At 44.4% G+C, this 18,280-nt stretch overlaps 1 protein-coding gene across 1 annotated transcript in view; it reads right to left on the reverse strand.

The window, feature by feature from the left end:
• Window positions 1–18,262, reverse strand: part of cfap68 (cilia and flagella associated protein 68) — a 31,045-nt gene extending 12,783 nt beyond the window's left edge. The window contains exon 1 of the mRNA XM_055941409.1: window positions 18,144–18,262. The gene's annotated coding sequence lies outside the window, so the exon portion shown is untranslated. The remainder of the gene's footprint in view (window positions 1–18,143) is intronic.
• Window positions 18,263–18,280: the final 18 nt, after the last annotated feature.

Here is an 18,280-nt window from a genome sequence, read left to right on the forward strand (position 1 = left end):
TCAGCAGGACAATAGACTATTGATGGGCTATCAGCAGGACAATATACTATTGATGGACTATCAGCAGGACTCTTGATGGGCTATCAGTAGGACAGTATACTATTGATGGACTATCAGCAGGACAATAGACTATTGATGGGCTATCAGTAGGACAGTATACTATTGATGGACTATCAGCAGGACAATAGACTATTGATGGGCTATCAGCAGGACAATATACTATTGATGGACTATCAGCAGGACAATAGACTATTGATGGACTATCAGCATGACAATATACTACTGATGGGCTATCAGCAGGACTATTGATGGGCTATCAGCAGGACAATATACTATTGAGGGACTATCAGCAGAACAATATACTATTGATGGGCTATCAGCAGAACAATATACTATTGATGGACTATCAGCAGGACAATAGACTATTGATGGGCTATCAGCAGGACAATAGACTATTGATGGACTATCAGCAGGACAATAGACTAGTGATGGGCTATCAGCAGGACAATAGACTATTGATGGACTATCACCAGGACTTGATGGACTATCAGCAGGACAATAGACTATTGATGGGCTATCAGCAGGACAATAGACTATTGATGGGCTATCAGCAGGACAATATACTATTGATGGACTATCAGCAGGACAATAGACTATTGATGGACTATCAGCAGGACAGTATACTATTGATGGGCTATCAGCAGGACAATAGACTATTGATGGACTATCAGCAGGACTTGGTGGACTATCAGCAGGACAATAGACTATTGATGGGCTATCAGCAGGACTTGATGGACTATCAGCAGGACAATAGACTATTGAGGGACTATCAGCAGGACAATATACTATGGATGGACTATCAGCAGGACTTGATGGGCTATCAGCAGGACAATAGACTCTTGATGGACTATCAGCAGGACAATACACTATTGATGGACTATCAGCAGGACAATAGACTATTGATGGACTATCAGCAGAACAATAGACTATTGATGGGCTATCAGCAGGACTTGATGGACTATCAGCAGGACAATATACTATTGATGGACTATCAGCAGAACAATAGACTATTGCTGAGTTTAGGGACATTAGATGTATTAATGGATGTTTGCGAGGCATGTCACTTCTCCCATCTCTTTGCACAGCCCTCCACATGCACTGTTCTCTAACCACGTCTGGATGGATCTATAACGAATTACTGTGGGAATAAATATCACTGAATGACAGAAGAACTGGAATAAAGTGGGCTAATGCAATCGAAGGCAACACACTATTGCTTATTGAAACCCCCAAAGTTATCCAATCGTTATAATAGGATATGAAGTAATAGCCTACCTGCCTGTGGTCAACTATTTCAGCAACATTTCGCACTGCTTAGAGACAAGCATTTTACACGCTAGCAGTAGGCCTACATTGAGTTAAATATGATAAAAGACAAAAACTTTCTGAGCATTTCATCCTCAAAGCGCCATGAAGGTCTGCTACACCGTATGCATATTAACAGTAGAAGCCGGGACTCAACGAGTAGCCTACCAATAGCCGCCAGTCTAATAAATACATTTAAATATACACAATCACAAAGAAATCCATTAATATTTTAGGAAAGTCATAAAAATAAGGCAATTTATTTCAAAAGAACAGAATAGCTAAGATGCATTTCTCTGTGCTATAGTAGCTGAGGCTATGGTTGATTCATGTCAACTAAATGAATTCACTTGCTATGCTCTTTCAGATAGGGTATAGCAATCAAAACGTCTGGCCTGCATGGCCCTCTGTAGGATTATTAGGGAAAGTGCCAACACACTTCATAAAGACGCCCTCTGGTGGACGCCCTCTGACGCCCTCTGGTGGTTTCAACAAGCAGTAACGGCGACAACGGCTGACATCAAAATACTATGACGTCATCTGCTGTACCACACCGCAGCAGCCTGCAAGTTGTGTTGCAGTATGATGTAACTTTTAAAATGAGGAACCACTGTACCTTTGTCAAATAACTCTCAACATTCAAGAGGTGTAGCTCTATTTCCAAGAATATCGCACTGTCCATGCATTCAGCATATGCCCGCTCGTGTGGCAGCATTGCTCTGGCTACTAGGCAACAACTAGTAACATAATAAACTTCAATTTTACAATATGCTACTCTGTGGTCAATGAATGAATGGGTGATAGAAACCAGATAGAAACTGATAATGGTGCGTGTGACTTTTGGTTAGCTGCCGATGTCAAAACCAAGTAATTGCTCAATTGCGTTCCATATCAGTGGAAAGATTAAACCAGGCCAGCGGGTGAACGACTGTCTGAGACTGTCGTTTTGAGACTCGTGGAGCCTTACATTGTGACCATAGATAACCAGAATTGTGACCATGGATAACTTCATCGCATCAATTTCCCTGGCAGACAAGTTGATTGCAAAGAATACTAGACTTCTCTGAACTGTGGACAAACAAAGGCAAGAGCTGCCCCCCTATGTGCAAAACAACATACCAGTGGAGTTGTACTCCACATCAGTGATGGAGAGTGGTAAAGCAACACGTGGTACAGATGTCAAAGAAATAAGAGTGTTTCCTCCTCAGCACCATGCTTCCCACTGTTGCCATCGGCGGTGACCAACAGAAGAAACCGGAGACAGTGACAGACTACAATCACACAAAGTTATACATCTCTACCATGTACAGATATCTTTTCCATCTGCCAAACACCAAATATTATATTACATTAAAAACCTTTTCTCAATAGGGGGGTGCTGTTTTCACTTTGTAAAAATTCGTTCCCAAATTAAACTGCCTCGTACTCAATTCTTGCTCATACAATATGCATATTATTATTACTATTGGATAGAAAACACCCTCTAGTTTCTAAAACCATTTGCATTATATCTGTGAGTAAAACAGAACTTTTGCAGCAAACTTCCTGTCAGGAACTGAAAAATCTTAAATCTGGGGCTCTGTTCCAGGGTCAGTTTATAAATCTGCATGTAATCTATGAGTCGACATGCACTGCATACGCCTTCCCCTAGATGTCAGCAAGCAGTGAGAATTGGAATGGAGTTGCTAGGTAGATCTGAGGCAGTATAAAGGCTCGTGGAACGGGTGGTGCACTCTTTTCAACGTTCGTCATGGCGCAAAGCTGACCTCAGGATGGCATTCTGAAAAGCTCTCGTTATAGGCCTTAGATATATCCTGCTCTGATTTTATTCGATATAGGTGTTAAAAACATCATAATGTAGTTATTTTAAACCGAGTTATATCAGTTTATATCAGTATATTGCGATTTTCGGAATTTTCTTAGTGCTGCGTTATAGTGAGTTGGACACGTCTTCGCCACATGGCTAATGTTTACTGCTAATTCCAAAGTTGAAGGCGACAATCTACAACCGAGCAACGATTCTTCTGGACAAAGGACAACTTGCACAAGATTCTGATGGAAGCTCATCAAAAAGTAAGAACTATTTATGATGTTAATTTGTTGTTCTGTTGAAAAATGTTGATCTACTATTCCGCCATTAATTTCGGTGCGGTCTCGCTTTAACGCACGCTGTATGTCGTAGTAACGTTAATTTTAAAAATCTAACACAGCGGTTGCATTAAGAACTAATGTATCTTTCATTTGCTGTCCAACCTGTATTTTTTAGTCAAGTTTATGATTAGTTACTGATTAGATTAGGTGCCTCTCCCAAGATTTCTCCCGACATTTTGTTTGCAGCTTGGCTACTATTCTCATTGTATAACCACGATTTGTGCCGCTAAATATGCACATTTTCGAACAAACAATATATGTATTGTGTAATATGATGTTATAGGACTGTCATCTGATGAAGTTTTGAGAAGGTTAGTGAAAAATGTAATATCTTTTGCTGGTTTATTCGCTATCGCTAACGTGCATGAATCAATGCTGCTGTGTGGTTGGCTATTGTAGTAAGCTAATATAATGCTAAATTGTGTTTTCGCTGTAAAACACTTAAAAAATCTGAAATATTGGCTGGATTCACAAGATCTTTGTCTTTCATTTGCTGTACGCTGTGTATTTTTCATAAATGTTTTATGATGAGTATTTAGGTAATTCACGTTGCTCTCTGTAGTTATTCTAGTTGCTTTGGTGAGAGTTGTGCTGGTGGCTGCAATGTAAAACTACGATTTATATCTGAAATATGCACATTTTTTGAACAAAACATATGCTATACAATAAATATGTTATCAGACTGTCATCTGATGAAGTTGTTTCTTGGTTAGTGACTATTTATATCTTTATTTGGTCGAATTTGTGATAGCTACCTATGCAGTAAAAAAATGGTGAAAAAAAAAAAGTTGTCTCTTTTGCTATCGTGGTTAGCTAATAGAAATACATATTGTGTTTTCCCTGTAAAACATTTAAAAAATCAGAAATGATGGCTGGATTCACAAGATGTGTATCTTTCATCTGGTGTCTTGGACTTGTGATTTCATGATATTTAGATGCTAGTATTTACTTGTGGCGCTATGCTTGTCAGCTTTTTTACTGATGAGGGTGCTCCCGAATCCGGGATTGTGTGCAACCAGAAGTTAAATTGTTATTGCTATTAGTATTCTATATCATGCTAACCTTTTCTATTTAATGCAATAGGTTGGTGTGGATGCACTCGACCAGATGTCAAACTGTAGTCTGTAAATGGAGGTACACACCGCGGACCTGTACACGCCGCGGACCGACCTGTACACGCCGCGGACCGACCTGTACACGCCGCGGACCGACCTGTACACGCCGCGGACCGACCTGTACACGCCGCGGACCTACCTGTACACGCCGCGGACCTACCTGTACACGCCGCGGACCTACCTGTACACGCCGCGGACCTACCTGTACACGCCGCGGACCTACCTGTACACGCCGCGGACCTACCTGTACACGCCGCGGACCTACCTGTACTCGCCGCGGAATTACCTGTACACGCCGCGGACCTACCTGTACGCGCCGCGGACCTACCTGTACGCGCCGCGGACCTACCTGTACGCGCCGCGGACCTACCTGTACGCGCCGCGGACCTACCTGTACGCGCCGCGGACCTACCTGTACGCGCCGCGGACCTACCTGTACGCGCCGCGGACCTACCTGTACGCGCCGCGGACCTACCTGTACGCGCCGCGGACCTACCTGTACGCGCCGCGGACCTACCTGTACACGCCGCTGACCTGTACACGCCGCGGACCTACCTGTACACGCCGCGGACCTACCTGTACACGCCGCGGACCTACCTGTACACGCCGCGGACCTACCTGTACACGCCGCGGACCTACCTGTACACGCCGCGGACCTGCCTGTACACGCCGCGGACCTGCCTGTACACGCCGCGGACCTGCCTGTACACGCCGCGGACCTGTTGAGGTGTTCTACAACGTGCTCAACATGGCTGCTATCAACGCACATATGTTGTACAAGCAATGCCTTGACATCAAATCACATTTATTTATATAGCCCTTCGTACATCAGCTGATATCTCAAAGTGCTGTACAGAAACCCAGCATAAAACCCCAAACAGCAAGCAATGCAGATGTAGAAGCACAAGACAGTCAGCAGGAGAGATTTCATTATGGATCTGGCATGTGAGCTTCGTGAGAACCAAGCTACAGCCACCAAGCAGGCCTCCAAGGCAGCAGGTCCTGCTCTCCCTCTTCCCCAGCACCACAGCTCCAAGCAGGCCACAGGTCCTGCTCTCCCTCTTCCCCAGCACCACAGCTCCAAGCAGGCCACAGGTCCTGCTCTCCCTCTTCCCCAGCACCACAGCTCCAAGCAGGCCACAGGTCCTGCTCTCCCTCTTCCCCCAGCACCACAGCTCCAAGCAGGCCACAGGTCCTGCTCTCCCTCTTCCCCAGCACCACAGCTCCAAGCAGGCCACAGGTCCTGCTCTCCCTCTTCCCCCAGCACCACAGCTCCAAGCAGGCCACAGGTCCTGCTCTCCCTCTTCCCCCAGCACCACAGCTCCAAGCAGGCCACAGGTCCTGCTCTCCCTCTTCCCCCAGCACCACAGCTCCAAGCAGGCAGCAGGTCCTGCTCTCCCTCTTCCCCCTCTGAGGAAGACCTGAGACCTGAAGTAGTTGTTCCCCTTGCTCTGCAAGGGCCGCGGCTTTTGTGGCGCGATAGGTAACAATGCTTCGTGGGTGACTGTTGTTGCTGTGTGCAGAGGGTTCCTGGTTCAAGCCCAGGTACCCTGACAGACAGGGTAGAGGTGGTGGATTGGACATTCTTATAAAAAATAATGACGGTCTCTTTACTGAAATTAATTTCCCTTTTGCTCCAAATTGTTTGCTACTATCTTTAAGCCTTTGTCTGGGGAAAAATGTATCCAGAACTGTTATAGGGTCTACCGTCCTCCCTCGGCTAACCTTTGTGCACTCGAGGAGTTAACTAGTTTGTTGTCTTCTTTTACCAAATCAAGTCATTATCCTGGGTGACCTAAATTATGATTGGGAAATGCAGGCTTCAGACAATCTATAAGACGTGTAATGATGTAAACTCAAATCAAATGTATTTATAAAGCCCTTCTTACATCAGCTGATATCTCAAAGTGCTGTACAGAAACCCAGCCTAAAACCCCAAGCAGCAAGCAATGCAGGTGTAGAACCTAACCCAGCTGGTGACTAAGACTACACGGCCCAACCCTAGAGATCCTTCAGTCCGATTGATCTTATTTTAACGAATACACCAGCGAAATATGTTGCTACTGGTGTCTTCAGCCCAAGACATGAGTGATCATTGCCCAGTTGTTTGTGTTTGGATGTGAGAATACAACAATCTAAGGCTTGTGTCATCACAAAGAGGAACTTCAGTGAACAGGCTTTTTTACAGTATCTTTATTTTAGTACCCTTGATTGAATTTCAGCTATCCCTGTGTAACGTCTGCTTCCAACTCACACTCTCAAACACGTAGATCCCCTGAAAGCAGCTCACTCTCCAGATCCCAATCACCTGAATTCTGATCACCTGTTCACACACCTGTACGTCATTTACACACACTATTTAGTTCAGTTCTTTGCACCCCATCACTGTGAGGTATTGTTTGTTTTGATACACATTCTATTCGGAGCGCTGTTTTCCGTATTTGTTCTCCTGTGTATCATAGTTTTGGCCATCCTCACTAACGATGCCTTTTTGCCTATTCCCTGCCTGTATTTTTGCCTATCGGATTTCCTGTCGTCAAACTCTTTGCTTGATCTCCCGGACTACATTACTAGCCTTTTCCCTGCCTGTACTGTTGCCTTTTTGGACCCCCTGTGTATGACCTTCTGCCTGCCCCTGGACCCAGCTACCTGCCTCCTCCTGTGTATGACCTTCTGCCTGCCCCTGGACCTAGCTACCTACCTCCTCCTGTGTATGACCTTCTGCCTGCCCCTGGACCCAGCTACCTGCCTCCTCCTGTGTATGACCTTCTGCCTGTCCCTGGACTTAGCTACCTGCCTCCTCCTGTGTATGACCTTCTGCCTGCCCCTGGACCCAGCTACCTGCCTCCTACTGTGTATGACCTTCTGCCTGCCCCTGGACCCAGCTACTTGCCTCCTCCTGTGTATGACCTTCTGCCTGCCCCTGGACCTAGCTACCTACCTCCTCCTGTGTATGACCTTCTGCCTGCCCCTGGACCCAGCTACCTGCCTCCTCCTGTGTATGACCTTCTGCCTGCCCCTGGACCCAGCTACCTGCCTCCTCCTGTGTATGACCTTCTGCCTGTCCCTGGACTTAGCTACCTGCCTCCTCCTGTGTATGACCTTCTGCCTGCCCCTGGACCCAGCTACCTGCCTCCTCCTGTGGTCCTTTACAAATAAACACCTGCTGCACCCTGTGCTTAAAACCATCTCTCTGTCTCCCATCATATTCATTACAGAATACCTCACCAAAAGATGGATTCAGCGGAGCTGCAGCTACGTCTAACCCGACAGGAGGAATGAATCGATGAACTCTGCGACCTCCATCGCCAGTCCATTCCTGTTTCACCGATATCAGGTGCCACAGCCTCCCCTCGTTCATCTCCCCCCATATCCATGCCTAATAAATACCACGGCTCCCCAGGGAAATGTCAAGGATTTCTCATGCAATGTAACCTGTACATAGACCATCACCCCGCTGACTTCACCTCTGACAAAGACAGGGTTGACTTCGTCATCTCCCTACTCACAGGCAAAGCTCTGGATTGGGTCACAGCCCTGTGGGCCGCTCAAAGTTCTGATCTGTCCTATGAATCCCGTTTCCAAATTGGGAGTTACAGACCGAACTGGCCTGCAGAGGAGATTTAACGGACCTAAACCCATACATCCGGATGTCCATTGGCAGCCTACTGGACCGTAGACCTATACAGTCGCCCATGGCCTGCGAGTCTTCCACGCCCTTCTCTCGTCCACCACGGTCTAATAGCCCCGAACCCATGCAACTCGGCCGCGCACCTCTCACTCCTGCCGAGAGACATCGGAGGTTACGGAGGTTACGTGAAAACCTGTTCCTCTATTGTGGAGAGAGTACCCACCTACTCAATAGCTGTCTGAATTTGGGGCAACACGGGAAAAGTTGTTTAACAAGTTTCTATCTTCCGACTTAAACAATAAAGATATACAGATATCTCTTAAATCAATAACAGTCAATTATTAATTATTACCTCAGTCTCATTCTGAACGTAGCATAGTCCTTGGATCGCAAGAACCCTAGCCCTTCTGAATATTCAGTACTACACAAATTGATTTCATTATTTATTTATTAACTAAATAATAACACAGAATACACACTTACATGAGATAAAAGTTCCTTGTGGACTGACACAATACGATGGCTTGTTACACAATGGAAAGGGGGTGGGGAAAGATAGAGAGGGAGAGACAAAGAGAATCAACTTATCGTACATACATTTGGAAACTACCCTCATGTCACGTCCCGACCGTAGAAAGCCTGTATTTTCTATGGTAGAGTAGGTCAGGGCATGACATGGGGTGTTTAGTCTAGTTTATTATTTCTATGTGGGGTTCTAGGTTTAATTTTCTATGTTGGTGTTTGTGTATGATTCCCAATTAGAGGCAGCTGGTAATCGTTGTCTCTAATTGGGGATCATACTTAAGTAGCATTCCACCTGTGGAGTTATGGGATATTGTTTATGTTTAGTTGCCTGTTAGCACTGCATTGTCAACACGGTTCGTTTATTCTTTATTTTGTTTTGTCTTTGCTTAAGTTTCCCTTTAAAATGATGTGGAACTCAAAGTACGCTGCGCCTTGGTCCGACATTCATTATTACGAACAACGTGTGTTAGAGACGATTTGGACATATTTGTATGAAAGACTGAACATACCGAACTCCATGTACATTTGTGTAAATATATTAAATATTAATGTATATGATGAAATATTAGGTACGTTCCTTTATGATTGATATTTACCTGATTGGGATATATTCATTTGTTGTTAGTGTAACGTAGTTTTTTCCCCCCCCCTTCCCCATTCATTGTACTGTGGTAAGTGTGTTAGTATAAAGGCAGGAAGTTGGGCCTTCGGGGGGAGGAGTCCTTGCTAGACACGGGAGCGGTATAGTTTTCTGACCAGACAGACAGACAGACAGACAGACAGGCAGACAGGCAGACAGGCAGGCAGGCAGGCAGGCAGGTCATATTATGTATTTTCCATATCAAGTAATCTATGTTTTAAGTTGATTGGAGAATAATTTCCTTGTTACATATAAGAAGAATAAACATTTTTGTTGCACCATATCCCTGGATGTCATTGAACGTTTGGCCGTTTGGAAACCTTGAGTGTGGACTGTATGCGTACGGAACAAACCCTCTTCAGGCTTGGGCAGTGGCTACGGTCAAGAGGAAAGGAAGCCACTACACCTATAGAGACCAGACCTATAGAGACCAGACCTATAGAGACCACCCCGCTTCAGGCTAAGGCAGTGGCTACGGTCAAGAGGAAAGGAAGCCACTACACCTATACCAGACCTATAGAGACCAGACCTATAGAGACCAGACCTATAGAGACCAGACCTATAGAGACCAGACCTATAGAGACCAGACCTATAGAGACCTATAGAGACCAGACCTATAGAGACCTATAGAGACCAGACCTATAGAGACCAGACCTATAGAGACCAGACCTATAGAGACCAGACCTATAGAGACCTATAGAGACCAGACCTATAGAGACCAGACATATAGAGACCAGACCTATAGAGACCAGACCTATAGAGACCAGACCTATAGAGACCAGACCTATAGAGACCAGACCTATAGAGACCAGACCTATAGAGACCAGACCTATAGAGACCAGACCTATAGAGACCTACAGAGACAACCCCGCTCCAGGCTTGGGCAGTGGCTACGGTAAAGAGGAAAGGAAGCCACTACAACGTGACAGCTCACAGTAACCAGAATGCTTAGCACCCTAACCACCACACATTCAGATTAGAAATTCAATATATATTTACGCGTAGTTGTGTCTCTCTCTCTGTCGTCTCTCTCTTGAAACCGAGCCACTACCCATAGACGGATCGATTGATGTAAGGCTCTGGTCACAATGAGAGGTCACAATGTCCTTCTTCTTTATAGAGTTTCTCTGGTAGTGGAGTGTTAGAACAGAAACTTCAGATGTACCAATGGTTGTCTCTGGGGATTCTCCTTCCCACCTTGTGTCTTTAGTCAAAGTTCTAGGTCCTCTTTTACATGCACAGCTGCAGACTGAATGGGTCTCCAAGGTGAGATTATCTTCTCTTCTCGTGTTGAGGTTGACAGCTTCAGAGTTTCTCACCGTTTCAACGTGTAGAATAACGTCTCACGTCTTTTGGTATCAATGGTTGACTATTCAGGGTTCAGCTCCCGACATCTTTACACACCAGCAGCAACCCGCCATGTTTTGGTCTCACCATTTTCAGCCGTGTAGCCAACGATCCACGCTGTCTGGTCTTGTAGTTTTAACCATTTGTAACATTCAGCTCGCGCTGTCCATCAGGCTGGTCTGTAGAGTTTAAACCATTTCGTAAACATTCAGCTCACGCTGTCCGTCGGGTTGGTCTCTATGTTAATTCTTAGTGAGTCTTTTTAAGGTCCTAGGCGCTCTAGTACCGCTTGCCGTGTGGTAGCAGAGAGAACAGTCTATGACATAGGTGACTGCAGTCTTTGACAACTTTTTGGGCCTTCCTCTGACACCGCCTAGTATATAGGTCCTGGATGTCAGGAAGCTTGGCCCCAGTGATGTACTGGGCCGTACTCACTACCCTCTGTAGCGCCTTACGGTCGGATGCTGAGCAGTTGCCATACCAGGCAGTAATGCAACCGGTTGGGATGCTCTCGATGGTGCAGCTGTAGAACTTTGAGGATCTAGAGGACCCATGCCAAATCTTTTCAGTCTCCTGAGGGGAAAAAAGGTGTTGTGGTGTCCTCTTCACGACTGTCTTGGTGTGTTTGGACCATGATAGTTTGTTGGTGATGTGGACACCAAAGAACTTGAAACTCTCGACCTGCTCCACTTCAGTCCCGTCGATGTTATTGAGGACCTGTTCGACCCTCCTTTTCCTATGGTACACAATCAGCTCCTTTGTCCTGGTACCACACTGCCAGGTCTCTGACCTCCTCCCTATAGGCTGTCTCATCGTTGTCAGTGATCAGGCCAACCACTGTTGTGTCATCAGCAAACGTAATGATGGTGTTGGAGTTGTGCCTTGCCATGCAGTCATGATTGAACAGGGAGTACAGGAGGGGATTAAGCACGCACCCCTGAGGGGCCTCAGTGTTGAGGATCAGCGTGACAGATGTGTTGTTACCTACCCTCACCACCAGGGGGCGGCCCGTCAGGAAGTCCAGGATCCAGTTGCAGAGGGAGGTGTTTAGTCCCAGGGTCCTTAGCTTAGTGATGAGCTTTGTGGGCACTATGGTGTTGAACGCTGAGCTGTAGTCAATGATTAGCATTCTCACATAGGTGTTCCTTTTGTCCAGGTGGGAAAGTGCGCTTGAGATTGCGTCATTTGCGGATCTGTTGGGGCGGTATGCAAATTGGAGTAGGTCTAGGGTGTCCGGAAGGATGCTGTTGATGTGAGTAATTTGGAGGTTAATGTGAGCCATGACCAGCTTTCAAAGCACTTCATGGCTACCAACGTGAGTGGTACGTGGCGGTAATCATTTAGGCAGGTTACCTTCACTTTCTTGGGCACAGGGACTATGGTGGTTTGTTTAAAACATGTACAGTTGAAGTCAGAAGTTTACATACATTTCGGTTGGAGTCATTAAAACTTGTTTTTCAACCGCTCCACAAATTTCTTGTTAATTCTAGGACACACGTTCCGCTAGCGGGAACCCCCCCCCCCCCCAACATTCCGCTGAAAAGGCAGCGAGGGAAATAAAAAAAAAATGTTTTTAAATTTGTAACTTTCACACATTAACAAGTCCAATACAGCAAATGAAAGATAAACATCTTGTTAATCTACCCATCGTGTCCGATTGGTTCATCCGATTGGTTCATCCTAGAACTGTTTGGCCATAATGACCAACATTATGTTTGGAGGATAAAGGGGTAGTCTTGCAAGCCGAAGAACACCATCCCAACTGTGAAGCACGGGGGTGGCATCATGTTGTGGGGGTGCTTTGCTGCAGGAGGGACTGGTGCACTTCACAAAATAGATGGCATCATGAGGGAGGAAAATTATGTGGATATAATGAAGCAACATCTCAAGACATCAGTCAGGAAGTTAAAGCTTGGTCGCAAATTGGTCTTCCAAATGGACAATGACCCCAAGCATACTTCCAAAGTTGTGGCCAAATGGCTTAAGGACAACAAAGTCAAGGTATTGGAGTGGCCATCACAAAGTCCTGACCTCAATCCTATAGAACATTTTTGGGCAGAACTGAAAAAGTGTGTGTGAGCAAGGAGGCCTACAAACCTGACTCAGTTACACCAGCTCTGTCAGGAGGAATGGGCCAAAATTCACCCAATTTATTGTGGGAAGCTTGTGGAAGCCTGCCAAAAATGTTTGACCCAAGTTAAACAATTTAAAGGCAATGCTAACAAATACTAATTGAGTGTATGCAAACTTCTGACCCACTGGGAATGTGATGAAAGAAATAAAAGCTGAAATAAATCATTCTCTCTACTATTACTCAGACATTTCACATTCTTAAAATAAAGTGGTGATCCTAACTGACCTAAGACGGGGAATTTTTACTAGGATCAAATGTCAGGAATTGTGTAAAAACTGAGTTTAAATGTATTTGGCTAAGGTGAATGTAAACTTCGGACTTCAACTGTAGGTATTACAGACTCGGCCAGGGAAAATGTCAGTGAAGACACTTGCCAGTTGGTCCGAACATGCTTTGAGCACACGTCCTGGTAATCCGTCTGGCCCTGCGGCCTTGTGAATGTTGACCTGTTTAAAGGTCTTGCTCACGTCGGCTACGGAGAGCGTGATCACACAGGGGTCCGGATCAGCTGGTGCTCTCATGCATGCTTCAGTGTTTCTTGCCTCGAAGTGAGCATAAAAGGTATTTCTCTCATCTGGTAGGTTTGCGTCACTGGGCAGAGCATGGCTGGGTTTCCCTTTGTAGTCTGTAATCGTTCTCAAACTCTGCCACATCTGACTAGCGTCAGAGCTGGTGTCGTTGGATTCAATCTTAGTCCTGTATTGACGCTTTGCCTATGTGATGGTTCGTCTGAGGGCATAGCGGGATTTGTGTGCAAAGCTGTCATCAAGGCAAAGGGTGGCTATTTGAAGAATCTCAAATATAAAACAGATTTTGATTTGTTTAGCACTTTGGCGGTTACTACATGATTCCATATGTGTTATTTCATAGTTTTGATGTCTTCACTATTATTCTACAATGTAGAAAATAGTAAAAATAAAGAAAAACCTTTGAATGAGTAGGTGTTCTAAAGCAATTGGTAACAGCATTGTACGCTGCCCAAACTTACATCATTAGAAATAATAGGTTATCCTGATTAAAATGGTGTCGAACTTCAAACCATTAAAATAGGTACATTAAGATAATTGGCGAAATAGACAGACATGTCCCTATTTCCCCAAAACAATGGCAGGCTGAATGTTCATTTAACCAGCTTACCATTCATGTACGACCATTTGCCTTTTTGTGTTGTGAACATTTAGTCGTTTGTAATCTAGTGGTTAAGAGCATTGGCCAGTAACCGAAAGGTGTCTGGTTCGAATCCCCGAACCGACTAGGTGAAAACTCTTCCCATGTACCCATGAGCAAGGCACTTAACCCTAGTCGCTCTGGATAAGAGTGTCTGCTAAATGAGTCAAATGTAATTGTAAACTAATAACTTATTAACTTTTAATTATTCACAGATCTCCTCCTCTGATGACAGGCAGCACACTCCTGAAAATGAACTGCTCAGCAAAGCAAAGGCTCTTTTGAGACCTACCAGATTTATAAAAACAAAAGCTTATTTTCAGTGTCTGTGTTTATGTTAAGGGAGTGTTACTTTGGCATATAAATAAAGTTATTTTTTATATAATTATCTAAATGTATGGTAGTTTGGTTTGTCCGTGTCATTGTTTGTTATGCTACAAATTGTTATTTTATGGTTGTACGTGATACAATAAACTGTCAAATGTTATATTTTGCAATTCTGAGTAATTCCAACTTTAGAAAGAACATACTAATTATTCAGTCCTACTGCAGTTGCTAAATAATTCCAATAGATGGCAGCATAAGACCACAAATGTCAGAAGATTAGTTTAGTTTTCTCCCTGGATAACACAGTCTGCTAACGCAAGAGGAAGGACTGAAAAAGCATTTAACAGATTACTGTGAAGATGATGATAAAGATGATTCATGTTTATTATTACCTATTTTATGCTCATATTTTTATATTATACTTAATTGTGGCGGCAGGTAGCCTAGTGGTTAGAGCAGGTAGCCTAGTGGTTAGAGCAGGTAGCCTAGTGGTTAGAGCAGGTAGCCTAGTGGTTAGAGCAGGTAGCCTAGTGGTTAGAGCAGGTAGCCTAGTGGTTAGAGCAGGTAGCCTAGTGGTTAGAGCAGGTAGCCTAGTGGTTAGAGCAGGTAGCCTAGTGGTTAGAGCAGGTAGCCTAGTGGTTAGAGCAGGTAGCCTAGTGGTTAGAGCAGGTAGCCTAGTGGTTAGAGCAGGTAGCCTAGTGGTTAGAGCAGGTAGCCTAGTGGTTCGAGCGTTAGACTAGTAACTGAAAGGTTGCAAGATTGAATCCCTGAGCTGACAAGGTACAAATATGTCTTTCTGCCCCTGAACAAGGCAGTTAACCCACCGTTCCTAGGCCGTCATTGAAAATAAGATTTTTTTCTGAACTGACTTGCCTAGTTAAATAAAGGTAATAAGAAAGTACTATTAAGGATTGTCAATAAGCCTGAACATTAATTCAGTCACTTCTGGTTGACAAAAATGTATTTTCCTCGTACATTCGTTTTCTAATTTATCAACCAGCACTGCCTTACCGCACAAGTAGCCAACTCAACAAGCCCCGCAAAAGCTTGTGCCGTCAGTGGTGGCGAGCGCTCAGCCTTGTTGCGGAAGCGAGGGGCATGTTGAGGTAAATTTGCTAACCGCGAGGGTTACATCATGTAATTTATTGGCGGACTGGAAGACGACTCGTCTTTTCTATTCCGAGGCTGTTTACTGGCGATACGACATATTAGTATTGTATTGTTAATGCATGTATACTAGGGTTGAGGTTAGCGCATCTGACTATGCATCGTGATTATTTGGCCGGGGTTCATTTGAGCAATAAGGCCCGAGGGGGCGTGGTATATGGCAAATATACCACGGCTAAGGGATATTTCTTAAACACGACACAACGCGGAGTGCCTGAATACAACCCTTAGCCGTGGTATATTGGTTATATACCATACCCCCCGAGGTGCCTGGACACAGCCCTTAGCCGTGGTATATTGGTTATATACCATACCCCCCGAGGTGCCTGGACACAGCCCTTAGCCGTGGTATATTGGTTATATACCATACCCCCCGAGGTGCCTGGACACAGCCCTTAGCCGTGGTATATTGGTTATATACCATACCCCCCGAGGTGCCTGGACACAGCACTTAGCCGTGGTATATTGGTTATATACCACAAACCCCCGAGGTGCCTGGATACAGCCCTTAGCCGTGGTTTACTGGTTATATACCATACCCCCCGAGGTGCCTGGACACAGCCCTTAGCCGTGGTATATTGGTTATATACCATACCCCCCGAGGTGCCTGGACACAGCACTTAGCCGTGGTATATTGGCCATATAAACACAAACCCCCGAGGTGCCATAATGCTATTATAAATTGGTTACCAATTTAATTAGAGTAGTGAAAATATATGTTTTGTCATACCCATGGTATACGGTCTGATATACCACGGCTGTCAGCCAATCAGCATTCAGGGCTAGAACCACCCAGTTTATAATACCTGCTATAGTCACAATGTTTTTGCTCTTCCAAAAGCAACACAGGCCTAATACGAGATATATAGCTAACTGTAAAGAAATGAGTGACCATTTTAGAAAATCTTGGGACATATAGTCTTTGGTTGCATGCTATTTTATGTCAATCATATTGCTGCACTGTCAGAACTAGAAGCACAAGCATTTCGCTACACTCGCATTACCATCTGCTAACCACGTGTATGTGACCAATACTATGTTATTAGATTTGCTTGTAGCCTATAACTGATGCTTCGTGGTCTTATGCTGCCATGTATTGGAAATATTTAGCAATTCAAAGTTATTAATTTACATAAAGACATTGGTGAGGCAGCTGAGAAATAGTGTATTTTTCTTGCAATTCCTTAGATCAGTCTCAAACCTGCCCCACATATCCCACGCTTATTGCTGGACTTTCACATAGAGGTTACTAGGTCACCCAGTTCAAACCACTATTGAAAAATAAAACAAATGTGGCTTGTTAATCAAGTGTTCTGCCTTACAATAATAAATATAATAAAATAACTAATAAAATGCTATCTACAAGGGTGTTAACTAACATTATATTATTACTAAAATAGTTTCTAAAAGTGTTCTAGTCCACCCTACCCTAGAGTTAGGGGTAAGGCTAAAATAGGTTATACGTAGGGTTATTGTTTCTGTATAGCCCTTTGTGACATCTGCTGATGTAAAAAGGGCTTTATAAATACATTTGATTGATTGTTAGGTTTAGGGTTTTTAAGGCCTTCTCTGGTTACTTCATACCTCATTCGCGACTAGGCTCATAATCTGAAGTAGCAGCTGCGTCAGATCTACAATTCAATGAGCTAGATCTATCCATATTGCTTGTAACGCAGTGAACCTGCGCGGTATTCGCTCAATTCGACGCCTACCAACAACGATTTCGACGCATATCAAATTATCCATCAAATTATCCAGCAGCCATTTAGAAATAACAAATCGTCAAAAAGTGTATTTCTTAATTAAAAAATGTCTTTTGGCTGTTTAAATCGTCCACATCTTGAAAAAGAGGACAGGGATATGCGTTTTGTTAAGGTTGACCCATTTTTCTGAAATAAAATATGGTTAACCATGACCAGAACATGTTTACCGTTTGATCAGTTTGCGCCAGCCACAGATGGGCATCTTAGTCAACACAACGTGTATCCAGGTGAACGGTGAGTTTGCGCGTCAAGTAGCTGTAACCTTGTTAATGATAAATTAGATGAGGTGATCCTACGAGTTTAACGTGTGCAGGTATCGTTACCGGCGAAGCAGGCGTTGTGACGCAGAACAAGGGCTGAACGTTCTGGAGGAAGTTGGTTCCACGGAGTTCAATACTACTGACAGGGAGCAGTTTGAAAAATGCCAGTTACTTCAAAACTACACCAAGCAGCTGGGACATATTGTAACTTTATGAAACTGGGCTCCACGGCAGATGCAATGAACTAGTTATCAGAAAAAAGCGTTGTTAAAGATGTAATGTGTCCAGCCTAATCATATCTATCTATCCTACTATCAAATATCCTTTCTGTAATTCACATCTCAATGGCAAGGAGAACAAGATTGCACGACCACACACACACGGCGCAGGCCCCGGTAGAAACGGGATCATATTTTCCAAAACAGTAAACCTAATTTCCACCCCGGAATGTATAAAGGTCCCGTTTGACCGGGATAAACGGTACAACGTGATGTATTTAGTTGGTAATGGCCTGAAGTAAATATCTACATTTCTACCTACACACGTCTTACCTGCTGACAGCGTGAACTGAACTTGCGGACAGATCTCCTGCACGCTCCTTTATTGTCAAGCGTTTCCTTGGTGATGTGACACAACACGCAGCTCTGTGCGCAAACAGCGGCTCCGTCAACATAAAACCTATGGGTGC

The sequence above is a fragment of the Salvelinus fontinalis genome, chromosome 13 (genome assembly GCF_029448725.1).
Source record: "Salvelinus fontinalis isolate EN_2023a chromosome 13, ASM2944872v1, whole genome shotgun sequence".
Lineage (NCBI taxonomy): Eukaryota > Metazoa > Chordata > Actinopteri > Salmoniformes > Salmonidae > Salvelinus > Salvelinus fontinalis.